Source organism: Octodon degus, unplaced genomic scaffold, assembly GCF_000260255.1.
Source record: "Octodon degus isolate 3935 unplaced genomic scaffold, OctDeg1.0 scaffold00025, whole genome shotgun sequence".
NCBI classification, from domain to species: domain Eukaryota; kingdom Metazoa; phylum Chordata; class Mammalia; order Rodentia; family Octodontidae; genus Octodon; species Octodon degus.
In genome coordinates, this window is record NW_004524601.1 from 11,921,798 (window position 1) to 11,943,803 (window position 22,006).

At 41.3% G+C, this 22,006-nt stretch overlaps 1 protein-coding gene and 1 long non-coding RNA gene across 2 annotated transcripts in view; one reads left to right on the plus strand and one right to left on the minus strand.

The window, feature by feature from the left end:
- LOC111816033 overlaps positions 1-14,000 on the plus strand; it is a 24,556-nt gene extending 10,556 nt beyond the window's left edge. Inside the window, exons 2-3 of the long non-coding RNA XR_002820576.1 lie at positions 2,597-2,599; positions 13,989-14,000. This is a non-coding gene — a long non-coding RNA (uncharacterized LOC111816033). The remainder of the gene's footprint in view (positions 1-2,596; positions 2,600-13,988) is intronic.
- Gulp1 (GULP, engulfment adaptor PTB domain containing 1) overlaps positions 1-22,006 on the minus strand; it is a 287,228-nt gene that overhangs the window by 203,617 nt on the left and 61,605 nt on the right. The gene's annotated exons all lie outside the window — the stretch shown is intronic.

The following is a 22,006-nucleotide window of genomic DNA, read 5'->3' on the forward strand; positions in this document are numbered from 1 at the left end:
GGAGAACTCATCTCTAGATAAAACTGAGTAACCTGGCCATCGCTTTTCTATGCATGAAAAGAGGTAAATCAGAATGATACAGAATACAGTTAATAAGGACAATACTGCCCAGAGCACATCATTTTTATATTTTGTTACAACTATTTATTAAGTCAAATAAAAGGACAAACTCTCGCAGCTTCATTGTTTGAAGTGCAGCCAAATCAATGACTTAGCTACACTAGTGAATTTATGTCTCTCAACAAAATACGACTAAGAAGTTATATCAAGTGGCTTACAAGAATCAATTACAGTACGATCAGGATTGCTCCTTCCTCATCTTCTCCCAGTGGTATTCCTGCAATGAACATTTCCCCAACACCTGCCCTACGGGTGACATTGGACTGCAAACTAGGAATACAGATGCAGAAACGTAGCTTGCTATCGAGTAGGGGAAACACACAAGCAACGTGTTACAAGAATGATTTTCACAGTGCCGAAATAGCAATCTGTTAATAGCTTGCATCTCATTTAGTTCTCAATTTTTAAGTTACACTGTACAAACTGAGTCAGCCTCTGATGGTGACGAATTTGTTTCCCTTCACCATATTTTCATTGACCTAGTGACACCTTATTTCAAGAACAACTCTGTACCGTATGTCCAGCTATATTTTCCTTCTTTTACCAAAGACAAAATCAGTAATGAATTAGTAGAATCAGACAAACAATATGACTTGACTTCTTTCCGATAAGTAGAGGATAGCCTGTCTTGTTTGCAAGCTGAAATTTGACCATTTGATTTCACTTTTCATGGGTGTGAACTTTTAATGATTTATTGATAGTACTAAAAAAGAAATTCCTTACCCACTACAGACAAAATATAGTCTTAGAGGAAAACTACTCCATGCTATGAATTGTTGGCAATTAAAATAATGACATTTATTATTTTTCTATTAATACCTGCCAAGAATATCTGCTACAGCAGAAAATAGACACACTACAAAGTTTGAAAGACTGTAACAGATGCTTGTACAAATGAACAGAAGTTGATACCTCACAAGGAAAGCTGTAGTATTCACACTATTTACATTCTGTCAGCTGTGTTACAAGCACAACAACCACAGCTTTACTGTTTGTCCAAATTAGACAAAAAATTACATCACTTTCTCTGTACCTAATACACAGTAAATGTCTAACAGATGTGTGAGAAGGATTTGGATGAGAAAAGAAAATGAGAAAAAAAAAAAAAAAAAAAACACCTTACCAATAGGCAATAGGTTCCACCAGTCAAAACTCAAAGAACTTGAGACTGGACATGGTGGCATGTGCCTATAATCCCAGCTCTTGGGAGGCTGTAAATAGGAGGATCACTATGAGTCTGATCTAGGTAGTGAGACCCTGTAGACTCTGTGACCCTGTAGACCCTGTGCTAAATACAAAAAAAAAAAAAAAAGTCAAAGGACAAAACACACACACACACACACACACACACACACACACACACACACCAGTTACACAAAAGTGCAGAAGTAGCACAAATACTATTTGGAAGATAACCATGTCTTCCAATTCTGTGTGCTTAGTGAATGTTACACGAGACAACTCAAAGACTACAGAAAACGTTTCTTAAAATAGAGCCAGGACTCTAAGATGCAAACTCTATTACTTTTAAAAAGTGAAATACCTTAAGTACTTATAGATGTCAACATTATCAAGTAAGTTTAACTTCTTGTAAAGCTGTTTATGCATCTTTAAGTGTCACCCACAGGTTGAAGTACCCATAAAATAATGAATAAAAATTAAGTTGGGAGGGAAATTTGTGAACCAAATGAGGAGGCAAAAATAAAACAATAAAGATACAAAGAAAGCATCAAAAACTGTGTGGGAAATAGTTATTTCTCATTAGCAGGTGGCTTTCCTCAAAGCAGAAACACGGGGAAGGCCAGGAATGAGCAGGTCCCCAGCCTACACACTGCGGGTCCTCCACCCATGGCCTCCACTCACCAGTGACTGCTCACTGAGCTCTAGCCAGCCAGTTGTGGGTCTTGCAAACACCTGCCATTCCAGTCAACCCATCCAACAGCAGCCCCAGCTTGGTGCATGGAGCACAAAAGGCTAGAATGAGCCACGGGCTAAGCCGACATCCCTACAGCTTACACGGAACACACTCCCCATGGCAACAGAAGCTCTGTTTCAGCAGAACAACTAGGAGGGCCCTGAACTCAGAAGTTGCCCTGACTGGATCAGTCTGTTACTAGTTGGAGCAGACTGCAAAAGGCACACAGAAAGAAAATGCCTCATCCAGGTTAGTAGTCAGCAGAAGTCATGAAGAATAACAATGTGTGACTAGAAGCTGCCAGAGCAGCCCTGTGAGACAGGATCCAAGAGATAGTGCTCTTAGCAACAGAAAGAGCAAGGTAGAAGGGACCTGTATCGCTTCCGGACCTCACAAAAGAAGCTCCAGCACTTAGGGACAAAGAGACAACCTGCCTGAAGAGCTGCACGGGTCGGTTTTTGTTTCTGAATCGCAGTCCCTTCTCTGACTTCAGGTGAAGACCAGCCCCCTGGCTGGGCCTCCGGTCTACTGCATGGGCTTGGCCTTGTGCAGCAATCCAAGTGAGTCTTCCTTGAACCAAAAGAACTCAGCATCCCTCTCTTCCAAGAATAACAGTGAAGACTTCACCACATCCAACTCCGTAAAATATGCTGTACTTACTTTAGCCAATTATTACACATCCAAAGAAAGTGCAATTACACCAGTCAGACAAAAAGGAGAGGAAAACCGCATCTTGAGATGTTATACATCAGGTCACTAAAAAAGGTATAGTGTTCAACTAAGAAAACAAGGCAGAAAAGATGCTCTTCGTGTATAGATAGCTGTCCTTCTCCAGCTAATTCAAAAGCAAAAACAACAAACATACACTGTGATTTCTCTTGCTTCACAAATGATGCCAACAATTTCCCGTTTCTTTTGTATTTTCTGTTAGTGAAAAGACTCAAGATGACACTAAATGCTCGCTCACTGGAGATGACTCTAAATGCATTCTTAGGCTCTACCTGTGTAGCAGAAGAAAACATTCTTTCTCATCTTTACGTATTTCCTCAACTCGAAAAGGCCCCACACATTGTTCCTAGATTATTCTGAGTTATATGTTAAATTTTATCTTCTTGTACCATAAAAGCATTAACTACAGAATTTTCCTGTGCTTACAGAAGTATGGCTTGCTGTTTGGGAGGAAGAACATGGGAGGGGTAAGGGTAGCCAGAGGTGGAGAGGAGGAGGAAGAGGAGGAGATGGAAAACAGAAAGACGGAAAACAGAAAGGAGGTACACTTAAGACTCAAAAGGACTGACAGTTGCGCATATGCACGCAGAACAGCCCTGCTTTACTATGTCCCAGGATTCCACGGTGGACTCCACCCCTCCCCACCTTTTCAGTGAAGGTGGCAGGCGGGCTGCAGCAGGCTATCTGTCACCCCTGAAAGCTTCAAAGGGTTCCCGTCACCGATCGCTTTCCCTGTTCTCATGCACTGACGGTGTCACTCTTTCTAATGTTGGAAGAACAGTGGTCTTGGTCACAGCCTCTCTCCATCTGAAGCCAGCCATCCTACAAAGGGGACACAGACACTCACATTTCTAATTCAGTATGTTAGTTTTTACCCTGGGTGATATCAGACTTTTGTCACACCTTCCTTCCAGAAACTGAAACTTGACAAATAAATTCTATTCACTGGGATGAGGGAGGCAGGCGACAAAAAGAACACCTGTTACAGCCCTGGGTGCCTACATATTGAATGCCTCCTGGTTCTCTATTCATGCACCATACCCACAAGCTAAAGAACCATCTAGCTTTTCCCTGGGCTCCAGGGGCTAACCTATTTCAAGGCAAAGCGCCTGGAGCCTGCTCAAATTAACCTTGGGTCTGATGCCTCTGTGGAACTCAACCGTGGGTCCTGCGGCTGACAACACCCCCAGCACCTGTCCATCTCCTCTGTCATCCTGTCCACAAAGACACAGACAAATGCTACAACAAAACTGAAAGTAATATCATTCCAATAATTAAAATGTACTCATTTAACCCCTACTGTTGAATGTCATGGGTATGCCTTGCAATAGTGATAGAACAGTGAGGAAAACAGTCCTCCACCTTCATAGAATGTATGTTCCTGTTACCTGAACTCAGAAAGTAAAATTTAACTACAGATAAAAAGGTGATACCATTGTTCACTTGTCACCTCCACAAATAGAAGCACATGAGCTCCTATCTGTCATTTAATGTCAAGGAATACCCAGATATCATCTCAAAAATAAGACAAAGGGCACACACCCTATTTCCTTGATTGAGAGAAGCACAGGATTTAAGCAATAATCTGCCCTACAATGCAGGTTGTCTTAGTTCTTTTTGTCATCTCTTGGACACAATATTCAATATTTGCAACTAAAGCAAGGAGGGGGGTGGTATAGTTCAGAGTCAGCAGCTCTGAGTCGAGGCAGCAAGGCAGAGGGTTACAGAGGAGGTGAGCTGCTCACAGCATGGAGAACAGGAAGCAGACAGCAAGGAATGGCAGAGCCCAGAAGAAGGATAAGTCCTTCCAGGCCACACCCCTCCTTAGCTACCTCTTCTGAGCAGATCCTACAGCCCAACAGCAGGTTAGTGATGAGCCCCATAATCCAATCCCTCTGCTAAAGCTCAACCTGTAAGTACAGGAGGCTTTGGGGAAACACCTAGACAAACACTGCAACATTTCTCCCCAGTTCGCAAAAGATCCAACTGCAGCTCTTTACATAAAATGCATTTAGTTCATCTCTTAAGAGTTGCCAAATTCCTAACAGTTCCAATATTGCAGCAAAGTCCAGGGCTAAAGTCTCTTGTGAGACTCAAAACAAACTCTTAGCTGTGAATCCTTGTGAAAATCAAAACTAAACTAAAATAAAAACTGCTGACCTACAAAAGATGGGGTAAACAGGCTTATTCCACAAACATAAAAACCAATGGGCCCAAAGCAAGACCAAAGCCCCCAGGGTGAACAGTAGGTCAGTTCGGTCCACATGCAGCACTGGTGAAAGTGGTGGCAAGAGGTGCTCCCCAGATGGCTTGGCCGGCCACACCCTGCAGCACTGCAGGTGGTTGTAGCCCCCATGGTTTCTCTCATAAACTGGCTTTGCTTAACCCCTGTAGTTTTTCTCGGACAGTGTGGTGAACTGCATTCTGTGAAATCAATTCTCTATGCAGCCTGCTCTTTTGCTATCTTTTCCTCCTCCCCCTCCCTTTCCCTTCCCCCTCCCCCTCTTCCCCCTCTCCCTCTCTGAACCAGGAATTGAACTCATGACTTCACACTTGCCAGGCAGGCACTGTGACACTGAACTATAACTGCAGCCCTGGATTCTCCTCTCAAGGCAAAGTCTTTCACTTTTGCAGACCAAAGGCTGGGTTGTGCTCTTTCCTGGCATGCCCTTAAGCCATTTTTCATGAGTCCTGCCCCAAAACCTGGGTTCTTGAAATGCTAATATAACAGTGGCCAAGCTCTCTTTAACTCAACTTTACAAAGCCCAACCTTATGGGAGCTTTAGGTGTGCAGTTTGTTGTTGATTTTCAGTATAAGGCTGGCTGAAAGCCATGCGCAGTACCCATGCCACAGCCCAAACACTGAACTGCCTTGAAATTTTCTCCAACAGATTGATGGATCTGGTGCCCTTCATTTCCTGCAGTCTTAGGACATGAACAAAATGTAGAAAAAAACCCTTCTGTCAGAGCATAATGCACACGGTCTGGAGTCCTTGTTCTGAATTCACACCTCCTGAGTCTGGTTTTCAGTCTGAATCTCTAGCAGCAAACTGAGTTCCAGGTATAATTTGCCACCAAACTTGGTTTGTAAAGCTCTAGGTAGGCTTCCCCAGACAGCATCTCCAGGCCTTTCAAATATCCTTCTATGAGTCTGCTCCAAAGGCTGCTGAACCACATGGTCTTGTGCCACTGTTTTGGCCACCTCATTTCTGGTACCAACACCACCAGCCCTAGTTAACTTTCCTTGTTACTGGGATACAAAACCCCACAACCACAACTAAAAGGAGGGTTTATTTTGGCTCAAATTGTAGAGATTTTAATCCATAATCTGCTGGCCCCAAGCCACAGGCTTGTGGCAGAGGAGAGCTACTCCTGCAAGGAAGACAGGAAGCAGAGAGTGGGGAAGGGTAGAGGGAGGGAGGAAGAGGAACCCTTACCGCTTATGCCTCCAGTGACCCACTGCTTCGGGCAGCCCCTGCCTCCTAACAAGCTTGCTATAAACCGTGCCATCCAGTCATCTCTCAAAGGTCCCAACTGTATGCACAGACTTTGGGGAAACATCTGAATAGAAACCATGACACAGATGAAGCACGCACACAGCCAACAGCCTGTGGATTCCAGACAGAGAACAGAGAGTTGCAAATGCAGAGAAGGGTGATGAGAGAGAGAGAGAAAAAGAGGCACATTCAGGGGCAGTAAAGGATCCTCCAGCAGGAGACACAGTCCTGTGATGAATGTGTTTGTTATGTGCAGCAATCACGTACTACTAAATAAATAAATATAAAAATGTGAGGAAAAAAGGAGACGCAGGGATAGGCACAGTTGACGCCCTGAGGAAAGCTAACATAATCTTGCTTTTTGTCTTGAAGTTTAATACATCATGAACCCCAATTTCTCCAGAAAACATATTTTGCTTTCTGTGGTACAAATGTTTTGTTTTGTTTTTCCTCATTAAAACCCAAGCACTGTGCAGTATTCAAGTTCTAACCCAGGCCCTCCTCATCTCTTGGGCCATCCTTGAGTACCTCCTCCTTCAACACCATCTTTGCTTGCTTCATCGCTCTGGCTGTTGTAAGTGTCTCAGAAATTAGGCTGAGCTGTTGAGTACCACTCAATAGAGCAGAAAGAATGGACAGCTGGTCTTGATCATTCCTTTGCCAGGTTGGCTCTGCAGGCCCCACCATATGATCTGACCCCAGCATGGGAAAGGGATTCACCTATCGAATTAATGTTCTGACTCTGTTCTCTCTGGGTCTGCCCCGCTTCTTCCTGCAGTGGTCTCCGAGGGCCCCCATGGCAGTCTTTTCATTGTCTTCTGACTTCCCAGGAGAAGTGCTGCTTCTTTGGCCTCATCTTAGCAAGCAGTCTCTGCACGTCCCATAACACTAGCCACAAACTTCTAAAAAGACCTAAACCACTATTCATTCAAGAATTACCAACTTCCTTTCAGTAAATACTAGCAGTGCCCAAGAATTTTATACCTCCTCATAAAGAATCTGACCAGCGAGTCTATTTTATAATGGAAAAAGGGCAGAAATAAAATTTGGTAACCCAGGCAAATATTGTGCAGTTTTCTTAGCAGGAAAAAGTAGTCATACAATCTGTTCCTATGAGTTCTCTGAAGTCCCTGGCCTGTCGTTTATCTTTTAAAAATAACTTGCATGGGAGATCAACTCCAAGACAAATAAAATAGTATCTCCTCAAGATTATTAACTAACCCACCCAGTAGATATGAAAATAAATTCTAGAACAGATCATTTACCAACGGAAGACAAGGAAATATATTTTTACGTTCAGATCAGCACAAAGTTGATGAGACAGAGGTTCCTGGACACATTTTTAGCCAGCTGCCTACCATTACAAGCACTTCTTTGGCCAAGCAAACATTCCTAATAAGTTTTATGCTAATTAAACCATGGCGAAGGTGCTGTCCACAGTAATTTTTGAAACCTTGTCCCAGCTACTTTTTTCAAACTTGAATCACAAGCTAAAGCCCTCCATCAATTATCTGAACAGTCTAGATGCGGAGATCAAAATGAAAAGATGTGAAGTCTGGTGTAATGGTGCACTAGTGAAACTGTTTCAAAAATTAAAAAAGCAATATAGAAATTAATTGACGTGAAACACGAATGTGTGTGTGTAAAATGTTTGTCAATCAAATGGTCTGTATTGTGGCATATCAATACAAATTATGGACAACAGCACAATGGAATTCTAATCCTCGCCCTTGAAAAAACCCACAAACTTTCATGGGTTGTATACTCAGCATTCTCTCCCCCAGAGAAACAGAGGAAGGTGGAAGTGTCGCAGGCAGCTAAATTAGGTAGAAATATTAAAGGCAGTCAGATAGGGCTCAAGAAGACACAGAAGAAAAGATACCTTGCAACTGTGAGCGAGTCAGACACACCTACTATGGGCCAGACTTAAAGAACAAAGATGGAACAAGTGCTGACCTCCCTAAAGATAAGTATCTGCGATTGATCATCACCTTGAGGAAGCCAGGAAGAGTCACTAATCCAAGTGCTACCGGCTACTGGATAAACTCCTGTTCTATATTCATGCCTGTTTACTATGTGACTCGCTTCCCCATTTCGTCCTGGATTTAATCAATTTTACCTGAGCAGTTGTGCTTGGAACCTGAGAAGTTGGCCATAGTTTTGTTCTGCCTCATATGTGCATCCTCATGCTTTCTCCTTTGGACCTGCCTCACCTCATGGTTTTGCTCTACAAAAATCCCTAGAGATGGCAGGTTCAGGGGCAACCTGCTCGGGTCCCCCTTCCGTTCCTCTCTCGGGCAGGAGATTTCTTTCCCCCCAATAAGTATATTCTGCCCTTAATCTCCATTTGTTCCTGAAATCCATTCTTTGGTTTTAAAGAACACAAATTCATCACAGGTATCTTTCAGGTTGGGAGTTTCATTCCCCTATATCAAAAGGATAATGTGGCTGTGTGCCACAACTGTTCTCTTTCTGTGTCACAATCTACCTTATAGCTCCTAAGTCTAGCCTGAAGCTAGCTAGAGCTCTCCAAATTAGCTAGATTTCATTAGAACTCTAATGTGGATGCTGAAAGCCTTGCATTAAGTTGAATATACTGCTTGCAATGAAAAGCTTTCACTTTCTGCTAGGACTCTCTCCACAGGTACCCCTGCACTAACCTTGAGAGAAACTCCAGAGGCTCAGCCAAGATTTTAGTGGCTGTCCCACCAAACAACAGAAATGTAAATTCCAACATATGCAGGCAACAGGGAGTTTTCTGGTATTGCTTTACGAAAGAGCTACCATTGCTTGAGCACAGGAAGTAGGATAACCAAGAAGGCATCAATAAGGACTGGCTTGTTTCATCAATTATAAAAAAATGATTCTCCTGATCAGGGCACAGGGAGGTAAGGCAGCTCTAAAGAAGACAGATAACACCATAGTAGCAGTGCACATTGAGTCCTCTACATGGAAATTGAAGATTGTTTTTAAATACATTTTTAAAAAAGTTTCAATCTTAGGCCTGTTATATTCAACAAACTTCAAGATAACACAAATATGGGAAGTATGATTAGGAGAGATCAGGCCACTGGTCAGCTCCCAAAGCTGCCACAAATTAAAGACATTCAAATAAGTCATTATCTCCATGACCACCATCGCTGCTTCTCTTGGTGTCTCTCACCTTGAACTTGCTGTCAACTCCCAAAAACTTTTCTTTTCACTCAACTCTATATTTCATCACCATACCTTGAAGATTTTTTTAAAGCTAGAATCTATTGGATCTCCTCCATTCCTACCATCAGATTCGACACCCTGGGCTGGAGCACTGGAAAAGTTCTCTTTCCCTGTAACTTTCCCCATTCCTGGCTCAATAGTCACTCATAAATGAATATCTTGACTCTGCCACCAGGACCGATTAATGATTCTTCAAAAGGCCCTTGAAATTTTCAGGATGAATTTTACACCTCTACAGAATTTTCTTAAATTCTAATTCTTGTCTAGTACACTTTGATGTGTATCCATTTCTTTCAACAGTTCTCACCCACCACACTCAATTTTTCTCAGGGACCACCAAGTTGTTCAGCAGCATACACAAATCCACACGTATCCTGTATTGTCATCTGCACACTAAAAATGTGAAAGAAAAAGACAATGATCTAAAGGTATAAAACTGAACGCTTTAAGGTACCAAAGGCAATTAAATGTAATAATTCCAAATTCTTACAAATAAAACTGTCAAAATAATGTTTCCTAGATGAAAAATCAGACAATGCTGCTAATGAAAAAGATATTCTAAACTGGGAAAGGGATTTTTAACAAGCTGTCCCAGAGCATTTTACAAATCAAGAGAAGAAAGGCTTTCAAATCACTTAGTTGTTCAAGCCACTTATCTTTATCACCCATGCTTTCTTTTTAATTAGATAGAAGTCACCTACTGTTAGGTATATTTATTGTTTTCTATATTCTATTCTCTTTTACTTGTAGGAAATAAGCAATAATTCTCCAAAACCGTTAATTATTTGTTGCACTAGAAAAGCCACTATGTGCACTAGAAGACCGAAAGGCGTTCTAGTCCCTGGACCAGGATTGGCTGCCAGCCTTCGAAGTCACATACCAAAGGAAGATAGAGGTGACAGCAAGTACCCCTTCATGTCTGCACGTGAAACTACAGACACTGCCGTAATCTCCTGTAAAAACGCCGGTAGTCACCAGGGAATATAAAAGTAAGGCTTCAGAAGAGCAAGCAGCAAACCATTCAAGGGTTCCTCAGCAAGTCCTGTTGCCATTTATAGAGGCATAAACCTCACATGTGTTCGGCATCAAGAAGAACCTTTAAGTCTGCTGCTCTTGCTTATAAACATGAGCGGGTGAGTAAGGCATTGTTAACATCACCACCTGCGGAAATGAAAGTCAGTGCCGTATGTGGAACTTAAATTCTGAGAAACATGAGTTCTACAAAATGTAACAAGCATAGTACCACTATGCACGTACTCAAATGTGTTTGCAAAACGCCTGGATGAAACATTTAAACAATTTCTGCTGTAGCACTTCACGTATTTTTAGTACATTGATATGCATTCTAAAATTCCAAGAGCATAACATTATTCCTTATTTTCTTTCACCAAGAAAAAAAAATTTTCACGGAAATTCTCCAGTTTAGTTCACAATGCTAGCAGGACAGCGGTAAGATACATGTGGTTTTACCATTAGCAATTTATTCCCAGAAAATGAATCAATTAAAATAACTGAACTCTTGACTGAAATGTAGGAAAGGACAATTAGTCATAGGCGTACTGAATTTGGTTCATCAAGACTCCATGAAGCAATTTTTATTTTTAGAAGTGAAGTTGACAATAGATGCCAACATTTACAGAGAGCACTATGTGATTAAGAAGGAAATAAAATTAAATTTGGAAGGCTAGCAATCCTGATGGAACCGGATTGTATTCAACATCCACTTCAGTTAAAAGTTTTAGTGAATGTAAATGGCATGTGTATTTTCTTAAAAGAATTGTGCCTTCTTTTGATTAGAATAACATAATTATCACCATTTACATCAAAGACATGGTGAGCACTAAACTGCTTTCTAAATCAAATTATTAAGAGCTGCATAAATAAGTATCAATTTTCTCCATTACAGTTTGTTCTCATAAATTAATCCATAAAAAGGGGAACCGCGTGGATATATTTTAGGTGTGATTATCTGACAAATCCAAATAAACATCAAATATATAACATCTGAGGATGCCTTCTCTGATGATATTCAAGTTAGATGATCTTTCTATGCAAATGAAATCACATTATTTCCATCCCGTGCACAAAACATCTGATGATTTCTGCACACACAGGTACCCACCAGCCCTACGTGAGCCTGCCTATGTCCCTTCTCTCTCCTCAGCTACCTGGTTCTAACCATGTAAGCCTGCTGAGACTCAACACAATGTAATACTTGCTTTAGCATTTTAACATGAGTCATTTTCCTAGATCTTCACCTTGCTGAGCGACTTTCCCAATCCCTGAGACTCTAATTTAAGTGGACCAAGGTCAGAAATAGGCATCAACGTGTCTTGAAAATGATTAGATGGATGTTGGGAACACAGCAGGTGAATACATGACACAGATGAAGACACCTGTTTCCTACCACAGAAATTTACCCAGAAAAACATTTTCAGTGCTGCAAGAAGTATCTGACATTTAATACCTGATGGTCAAGGTATCTGTAACTGTCATCTGCTCAAACTTACACATTGCAGTGACATTTTAGAAAGCTAAAGAGCTTTCAATTGCTCTCCTATTGGAGACAATAATTAAATTTTAAGGTTTATACATCATAAAAACAGGATTTGTAGCCCACAATTCCACTGAATGATTATAGTCCTCAATTATTTAGTAATTAAACTATTGTGATATATTAAAATCAAAAATATTATTTGGACTACTTATTTTTCAATTTTTAAAGCCAGAAAAGCGTGTGTGTGTGTGTGTGTGTGTGTGTGTGTGTGTATGCTTTTCACAATAAAAATTCCCCAAGGTGGTCTGTTCTTCCCGCTCCACATGCAGTTATGTGCTGCATGCCTTGCTGTCTTTCCAAAAGCAATAGCCAAATGCTTTCCACTCAATTGCCCCTCCAACATCTCACCAGACAAGAATGCTGCCAACATAAAGGAATCAAACCTTGTGTACATCCTGATCCATTCAAAAAATAGAAGCTTTGCCCCTTCAGTAACAATTAAGCCAATCTTCCTTTTAAGAAGTCAGAATAAAAATTTCACAGGTGAAAGCAGCTCTTACTGCCAAAGGATTTTCCTCTACACACTGCATCCAAGACGTGATGCCAACAAGTGTGATAAAAACTTGGAATGCTTTTGCTAGTTCTCAGCTAGTAGAGAAAATTGCAATTGCTTGAGAAATTAACTTTAAAAGAAAACATGAAATCATTGATGCTGGCTAATTGGCGATCTTTAAAAGCTGTGGGAAGTAAATATAGACTGTGTGGGCTGTGATTGAAGGTCTCGCTTCCTGAAAATTATTAGCAGTTTGGAATAAAAGTGACACCACTTTGTCCAGGATAAAAGGGAAGTTATTTTTCCAGAACATGCTTTTGGTAGTCATGACTGAACCAGTTTACAAAATCAGGACCTGAGAATCTAAGCCTGAGCAAGGTAGAATCATCAGTCAAGCACGGAGGGACAAACGGCGGGACGTCAATCAAAGAGAATATGCGATGAAGAGACTGTGGAGCATATTGCCCAGGGGAGACAAAATTTTCCAACATCAAGAAGTTCAAGTCGTGTTTCAAAATGTCAACAAGTTTTCTTCATCAAGATATTTTTAAAGTAACTGCAGTCACAAAATTATGAACAAACATAAAACTGCCAGTTAGCTGTCTCTAGTCTTTTCCCTGCTTTATTTACTTACTGATTTTTCCTCTCTGCAGTGATGACTTCAATATATCTCTCGATCAAGCCCTAGTTCACCAGTGTAAGTTACATCTCACAGGGCCAGTTTTCTACACTCTTGTAATAAGTATTAACGTTACAGGGACCAGGAACGTCTTCTAATAGTAGATAAACAACAAACTATTTTAGGTTTACTGTCTCTTTTTTTTTTTTTTTTTTTTTTTTTTTTTTTTTACAAAAGCAAAAGCTAGGGGCAGCCAAGTAGCTCATTGGATTAAAGCACCTGCAAGCAAAGGTTCGATCCTGTGCTGCTGTGCCGGCCCCTCCCTGGGGTTGCGCTGAGACAGCGACTGAGACTGGGTGTGGTGGCGCACACCTGTAATCCCAGCTCTTGGGAGGCTGTAAACAGGTAGACCACTATGAGTCTAATCTAGTAGTGAGAACCTAAACACCCTGTAGTCCCTTCCCTGGGGGGTGGGGGTGGGGGGGAAACAGCAAAAGCTAAGAGTAAATTGCTGATTTTTTTTTTTTAGCAATTCACCTTGTTCTGTCTGTAACTAAAAAGGCACCATGTGTATGCAGGACAATAAAACATGAATATTTTATTTGAACAAAGTCTAAATAAAGGCTTTGATTTTGCATAACGCAGATGCATGAAGAATGCACAACTGGACAAACATTCAAAGCCCCATCAGACAGTCTATAACAACTTTTATCAGTGTATTTCGGTCACTTTCTGCAACACTAAGACGCCAGAGCCAATCTCGCAACCTAAAGAAGGAGGAGTTTCTTTGGCGCACATCTTAGTCCACGGTTGGCTGGCTCCACGGCAGGACAGCTCAGCAGAGGGTGCAGAGGGGCACGGTGGCAGAAAGGCTGCTGAGCTCACAGCATCCAGGGAACCAAGAGTGTAGAGGGAGGCGCTGGGGAAAGACGCGCATTTCTGGGTCCCGTCTCCAAAGACCTACTTCTTCCAAGCCGACCCCAGCACCCACCAGTGCCACCTTCCCAAGCCCCAGCTCTGAGATGCTGGGGTTCTTTGGGGACATCTCGATGCAAATCAGAACACTGTGTTTTCTTTCTGGAACTGCTGAATGCAATTACAGCACCATTTATCTATCGTTCGTAGCACCGTACAGCATGTATGTCTCTGGAGCCTAAATAATTATCAGGAAGTACATCTATCTTGTGCTCCAACAGGGAGCGCAATGTCTGCCACACGGAATCTCACAGGAAGCTACTGAAAGAGAGCGAGATGGCTTACAAATACTTTAAAATACATACTTGCATATTTTATATACTTATCATCCAAATCCAACTTAAAATATTAAATTTATCCACAAAGAAAATTTTAATTGGCAGATCTTTCAGTATTTCTTTATAACTGACTCTTCATAATTATGTTAGTATAATTTTAAAAATATCAAGAGAAAGCGTTTCTTCTCTTCCCAAAATGAAAATTCTCTTAGAAGCCAAAAGAATGTAATTAAGTGAATTTCCCACGGTAAAGATGCTGTACAGATCACTTATAATGTATAAATTACTTAATGTTTTTTGATTAGAAATGGATATCAATGTTTGTGCTTCGTGCTTTAATTAAAATAACAAATTTCAACAGATGGTCTCAAACTCAATTAGTATTTGAATAAGGTAAATAAAATGTGTAATTTTCTTTATATGAAATACCATGTAAGAATTAGCAATCTTAACTTTTAAACCATGTAAATATTATTTTAACATCATTAAATATATCTCAAAAACTTAGCTATTTATATGTACCTAAAGACCCAGTCCTAGCCCAGGCCCGATGAGTGTGTGGGAGAGCTTCCAGCTACACTGTGCCGGCAGGACCTACTACTGGTCCCAGCCCAGGTGCAGCATGGGTGAGACCCTTTTCCACCCCCTTGGGACACTCCCCCACCAATCCACAGGACCTCCTCCACCCCGCCCACCCAGTAGGAATTTCTGCCATGTTCAGGGAATCCCCATCCCCAGTCCTAGCCCAGGCCCGGTGAGTGTGTGGGAGAGCTTTGGGCTACCCTGCACCTGCTGGACCTACTACTGGTTCCAGCTCAGGCGCAGTGTGGGTGAAACCCTCTTCTACCTGCTTGGGACGCCCCCATCAATCCATAGTACCCCATACACACCCCGCACACAGGGTAGGAATTTCTGCAGAGTTCCAAGAACCCCCAGATCCAGTCCTAGCCCAGGCACGGTGAGTGTGTGGGAGAGCTCCCTCTCACCCCTACTCCACCTTGTCCCCTCCAGGCTCAGTTCAGGCCTGGTATACAGGCCTGGGGTGAAACCCTGCAGCTGCAATCCCTGCAGAGAGTGTAGAGGATAGAACCACCCAGATAGTCCAGGAGCAGAACATCTTGCCAGAGGGGCACAACAGGTTCACCCCCAAGGGCAGCAGCAGGAAGGAGCTGAGCACAGCAGCCAGACCCAAGCCAGGCACAGCTGGATAAATCCCAACTTTGTAGATCTGCACCTGAACTTCAGTACGTGCTAAGGTTATAACTTCAAAAAAGATCTACAACAAAGGTCAGAAGACAGTGCTACACAAAATGACGAGAAGGAACAAAATGCAACCTCAGAACCCAAGCCCACCTGAAACAAGTGCAGAGGACAATAACAGAACAAATTGGGAATCACACAGCTGAAAGCAGTGAATCAACGGCTTCTGAAATAAAGAAACAGCTGCAGAAAGGTATAGAGGAACTCAGATTGGAAATATATGTACCTAAGTGTTTTAAGTAGAAAAGAAGCTAGCAGAAAAATAACCATTTAGCACATACGTTCTTTCTCTCCTTCCTTTCTTCCTCCTGTCTTTCATTGCTTTCTTCCAGATTTCTGCCCATTTTTAGGCTCCTACAGTTATTGTTAAAGATAAATATTTCTCTTGTTTTTAGATCACCTGAAAATGTTTCATAGCCATTATTTCTATTTTCAGTGGAAAATGAAACAAAGAAACAGATTTGGTGATGATTCACTTCCAGCTCCACATAACTCTAAATGTCATCACATTCAATAGGTTGCTGTCTTCCTTTCATAAGAAGTGACTCTCCCAGGGTGATAAGAAGCAACAAGCCATCGATCTTTCCCCAACATCCAAAACCTAGATCATCAATGCTAGATCTCTTTTTAGTTTGTTATCTTTTGCTTCACCGTTGCAATTTCTTTCTTTTTTTTTTAAAGGAATTTGGTACAGGGTCTCATTACACAGCTCGGACTCGTAGTGATCCTTCTGTTTTCAGCCTCCCCAGTGCTGGGATTACAAGAATGTGCCACCATGCCCAATCTGGGTGGCCAGCTCAGTGTGCCCAGGGGTGGGGCTGGCACAGCATGTGGTGTTGCAGATTGAACCCTGTTCCCTGTGTTTGCTTACTCAGGCGCTTAGTCCACTGAGCTATCTCACTGGCCCTAATAATGAACTTTTAAAATTGTGAGTATAGTTATTTTACAAACACCATTTGAAAATCTCCATAAAAATACCTTTTTCTAAAAGAAGTTCTTTTAACTTTGAGTGGCTTTTTGTTTATACTTAAATGTTATTAAATAGTCTAAAACTGATACTTAAAGTCATAGCCTAATATCTATCTTCTTAAACTAAATCCATTATGGGGAGGGTAAATTTCCACTAGTGGAAACATAACATGGACTTTTTAAAAGGAATATTCATCATTGTTTTATAGTAGTATGAAACTGAAATAAGATCATATAATATTAACAGACATTTAAAGAGCAAATCTGGGGCCAGGGATATAGTTCAGTAGAATAAGCACTTGCCTGGCAAGCACAAGGGCCTGTGTTCAATCCCCGATTCCACCAAAAAAAAGAGAGAAAGAGAGAGATAGAGAGAGAGCAAATCTTTAAAAATTCCATTATCAAAAGCAACTACTGTGTGGCCTAGAAAATCATTCATTTGAATCTCTGACAAGATCTTTAACCAATTTCCTATTCTCTCTATTAGTGTAGAAGAATTTCTGATGATTAAGGGTACAAAGTCTATATAAATACTTTCCAAAAAGTCCCCAGATTGTCCGAATTTGCATGCAATTATTATGTGTATCAGGCATGATGGAAAAATAAAGTGTGTGTATAAATGATTAAATATTAGTAGGTTATAAAACATATTGCCATTAGTCCTTCTCAACTTATTCCCTGGAATCAAATATACTTATCCCACTGTTCTTAGCATTTTCTGAAACACTTTTGGAAGTGTTGCTTTGTAAGTGTCTTTGGTTGTGCTGTTCTGGTTGCCTTGCTGTCCTCAATCTATTCAGTACGTTTGCCTGTCACGGTCATCTCGCCTGTGGAAGAGTCTGAAGTCTCCTGCTTCCAGACCTCATGAATGAGTGGACCAAGACACAACACAATGTTGTAATGAGCCCTCCTGTTGGGTCATATTTGGCAGCAGCATTCACTGCACTTTTAATCATACTTTGTAAGGATGATGACAAAAGAGCAGTTCCAGAGCTGCTTCAGTACATGGCAAGAACAACGGGATAAGTATGTTCAAAGTGAAGAGGAATCCTTTGAGAGTCATTAACAGCAACGGGTCTTTTACTGTAATAAAACTGTACTTACGTATTCACTATATTTTCCAATCACTCCTTGGTTATATATATTTTGACCATAAAGTCTAATCCCAGAATATTAAAAATTGCTGTTTAATGTATATTGCTAATTTACTATACAAGCTGCTGTGAAATTTTGAGTGGCCTGAGCACACCTACTTTTATTATTTTTTCTTTGTCATTAGGAAGTTAACACTTCAGAAAGAAAGTGCATGCAGATAAACTTCCTCCAGAGCACTTGTTTCCTGCACAGTTTACCTAACATTCTTTGTTTCAGTCCTCAGAGCTGTAGACTTCAATATTTGTCTGAATTTCTCAAGGAACTATCTAGAAACATAAAGCCAACAGTTTACTTCTTCTAGCAGGAGGGCTTTATGAATAACCAACCCGCACACACATTGCATAACAAAATTGGTTAAAATGCTTTAAAATAGTTCACTTAGCCTTGAATTTAATGTATATAAATGAATATAGTGAAAATAAACCCTCAAATACAGCGAGAAAAATACCATACTGAAATGAAGGGCCACAAAGAAAGTCTTTAAGCGATATCTCAATGTGCCTCTCTCACGCTGCTGTAGGGAGGCATTCAGTTAATGCCCAAAGTTACTAGGAACTGTGTGAGGTTCTGAGATCTCCCACTTCTGGCAAGAACTAACACCTCATTGGTTGGCTAACTAGCCTAAGAAAACTAACAGCGAAAGACACAGGGCCAATTTTGAAAAACCAACTGGACTCACTATTTTGACATAGAAAGAAGAGAGGGAGAGAGAGGCTGATTTTATCCACATATGCACAAGCACAAAAACGACACATTTTTAAAATGATTTTGGAATTTTCTCAGATTTACAGAATAGAAAGGATCTTTCACTATTGAAATTTCAGTTGTTTGTGCTGTTTCTGAGAGCAATCACTCACCCATTTTGTTTCTGTTCATCAGCCTTTTATTCAACGTTGTATTCCGCACTTTAAGGTAGGAGGTGGTGGCTAGGGCTGTCTGTCTAGGGTCTTGTATTACGGTTTGCTTCTTGAATGACTTCTCAATGCATGTGATGTTCCATCTCGTGGATCCTTTTCACTTCCAGAAATGTAGGCTGGAATGAATTATTAGATTTAGATTCCCCAAGCCTAATGTGATCTAGCACTCCTTCCTCAGTTTAATGTTTATTGTGCTTAAGTATGTATAGCAAGGATAATGGTTTTCTTCTTTGGATTTGGTTTGGTTTGGTTTCCAGACAGGGTCTCGGTATGCAGTTCAGGCTGGCCTTGCACTCACTTTTGTCGCCGCAGGCTGGTCTCGAACTCACAAAGTTCTTCCTGTCTCAACCTCCTGAGTGCTGAGATTACAGATATGCACCAACATGCCAGGTTCCAAGGCCACCAGGGAGTGCCTGGGCTTCTGGGTGGGCAAAATATGTGGAGCTGGGGGTCAAACTTGGGTCCTTGTGCTTGCCAGGCAGGTGTTTATGCCTATGAGCTATCTCCCCAGCCCTGGAATAACATTTTCATCTTAATCAATTTGCTTATAACAATGTTCTTCACACCAGTGTGCAACCAATTTCCAAAACTCATCTTGGGGTCAGGGAGATGGCTCAGTGGAATAAGGGCTTCCCTGGCAAGCACAAGGGCCTGAGTTCAATCCCCGGGTCTGAAGAAAGAAAAAAAAATGTACGGAGGGAACAGTGCCTCCCTTGTGAAGCACTTCCTTAAAAAAATTCTTCATCTTTCCAAACTAAAACTCTGTTAAACATCAGGTCCCCATTGCAGGATGCCCCACAATTTCAATAAATTTTCAGTATATGGGAAAGTATGAACTCCCTGAGAAAATGAGCTTCTTAACATCTCTCTCATCTTTATTTATCATATTCACTGCCATGAAGTTTTTGCTCAAAATGTGTTTGTCATTGAAAGTATATCTTCATAATTAGTACAGAAAACACTACATCATCTTCGCCACATCCACGGCACCTGTGAGCTGAGAGCCCTTTTCGGTAATGAACATGATTTCATGCAACCTGACTATGTTTTGCAAGCCCTGGCCTTACTAACAGCATGAGATAATGGTAGAGTGCCAGGCGCACTTCGCCAATATACTTGTTATTTTATTTTTGACAACAAATACATGGATAACTACTAATGGCATCAACATTACACAGATGTGAAATTGAGGGAGGCTATTAGTCTATTTCTGAGAGGTTCGTGGCATCAACATAAACATTGAGTCATTTTGCTATGGGAAAATATCGACAAAGACAAAAGGTCAGTGAACATGTTGGTTTCAGTTGTGATATTCCCATGAAGAATTCTTCCTAGAGGCCCAAAGTCCTAACAGTTTCAACACACATAAATCTGGTTTCTCTAATGCAGAATGAGGTGCAGGGGTATGAAGGACTCGGCTGGAGCCAAACATGGTTCCACTATTTCCTAGTTGTAAAGCTTTGGACACACACATCGATGCATCCTGTCAGGTAACCGGGGACAGCTTCTATCTCTTCACAGGGCATATGAGAGCATGTACAGGAGAAAGAGATGTAGAGCGAAAAATGAGAAGCATATGCAGGCAAGTACTTGGCCAACCACAAGAAGCCTAAGGCAGTATTACAACTATCATAGCGATGGCACCTCCGATTATGTGAGGCGATTGGACCATGCAGAGGTAGAAGAATAGCACTGTGCGTCGGTTGTGGGGAACAGCAGTTGCAGGTCTGGGGAGTCCTCAGGTCTCTGTGTCTCATTTTCTGCATTTGTACAAAGCCAACAGAACTGTCACAGCTTGTAGTGTGACTGAGTTTATACACATGGAGCATTTGGATCAGTGTCTGAGACCTAGAAGGTTCCTGATAGATGTTTTCATTTTTTATTTAGTCTTTCCTATTAGAAACTAGAGGTTTTTGAATTTCTGCCAGATACTTTTCTAAAATAATTTATGTAAAGCATTGGTCATATAAAGTAAGCACTCTAGGAAGACATGTTAGCCGAACACTGTGCTCTACACAGTGACTTGTCAGGTACAGTTTTCAGGCTTCAGCCTAAGTTCTTGCACACAAACAGAACTTGTCTCATGCTTCTGATGAAACTTTGCCAATTACAGTGCTTTCAAAGGGAGAAAACAGTTTTATGTAGTGGGGTAATGTAACGTGGAAGCATGGAATACGTGCTATCTCGTTTTATGCTCTTCTGTGATTTACCAAACTTCTTTCTCTTTAGTTTCTGTCATTTTCTTGGAAATGCAATTATCACAGATGGCTCTAGAATGTTAGCAGTTATTTATTTAACATTTTCCTAAGTCGATTCCTCAACAGTGATACCAAAGCCTGAAGACATAGATTCAAATTGAAAAGTTTACTAAACCACCAACTAGAGTGTATTGTGAGCTCTGTGACAGTATTAGGGTTCTCCAGGGAAAGCAAACCAGGAAGGTGTGCAGAGGAAGGGATTTATTATAAGCAATGGACTCTTGTAAATATAGAGGCTGAGCACTCCCAAAATCTATGGTCAGCAGTCTGGTGACCTAGGTAGCTGACGGTGGAGCTGGGGCTACACAGGAAGGCCTGAGGAGCAGGCCAGCCACTGCACATCCAAGACGAGCTTGTTTCAGTGGATGTCTGAAGACCAGGAAAGTTCAGTCTCAGCTCAAGCAGCCAGACAAAGGATCCCCTCTTCCTTGGTCCTGTGGCATTACTCAAGCTTCTATTTGACTGCAGGAGGCCTGCCTGTATTACAGCAGAAATCTACCAGCTCCAGCGTTAAGCCATCCAGAAGCACCTGGACAGGCAAGCCTCGAATGATGTCTCACCAAATGTCTGGGCACTGAGGAACCACTGCAGTTGGCACATAACATTAGCCATCACTGGTGACCAAGCAATTGTCTCACAGGTTAGGTCACAAGAAAGAAAGCGCTAACCTGGCTGAATGCCAGGACAGCGAGTAAAATCTCAGTGTATGTCTGGTAAGCTGGAAGTTCATAGTTACCTCAATTAACAACAGGGACAGTCAAGAGAAATTTAGCCAGGACAAGAAACTCTATGCCTTCTCATTTTACAAACCCCACATTGCTCCTTATGAGGCTTGGAGCCAGGAAGCAAATATTTGATGAACAAATAAGGAAATTAATATGTGAACTACATACAGATTTTTTCACACTGAATGGCTGAAACAGGAGGACATGACTATCTGTTACCGGAGCATTATTATTCTTGGGAGTCAAAATGAGTTCCGTAGGTGGATTAGAACACAATATAAAAATTTTGTAAAATTTTAATAGAATGTCTTTTCTTTCTTCTA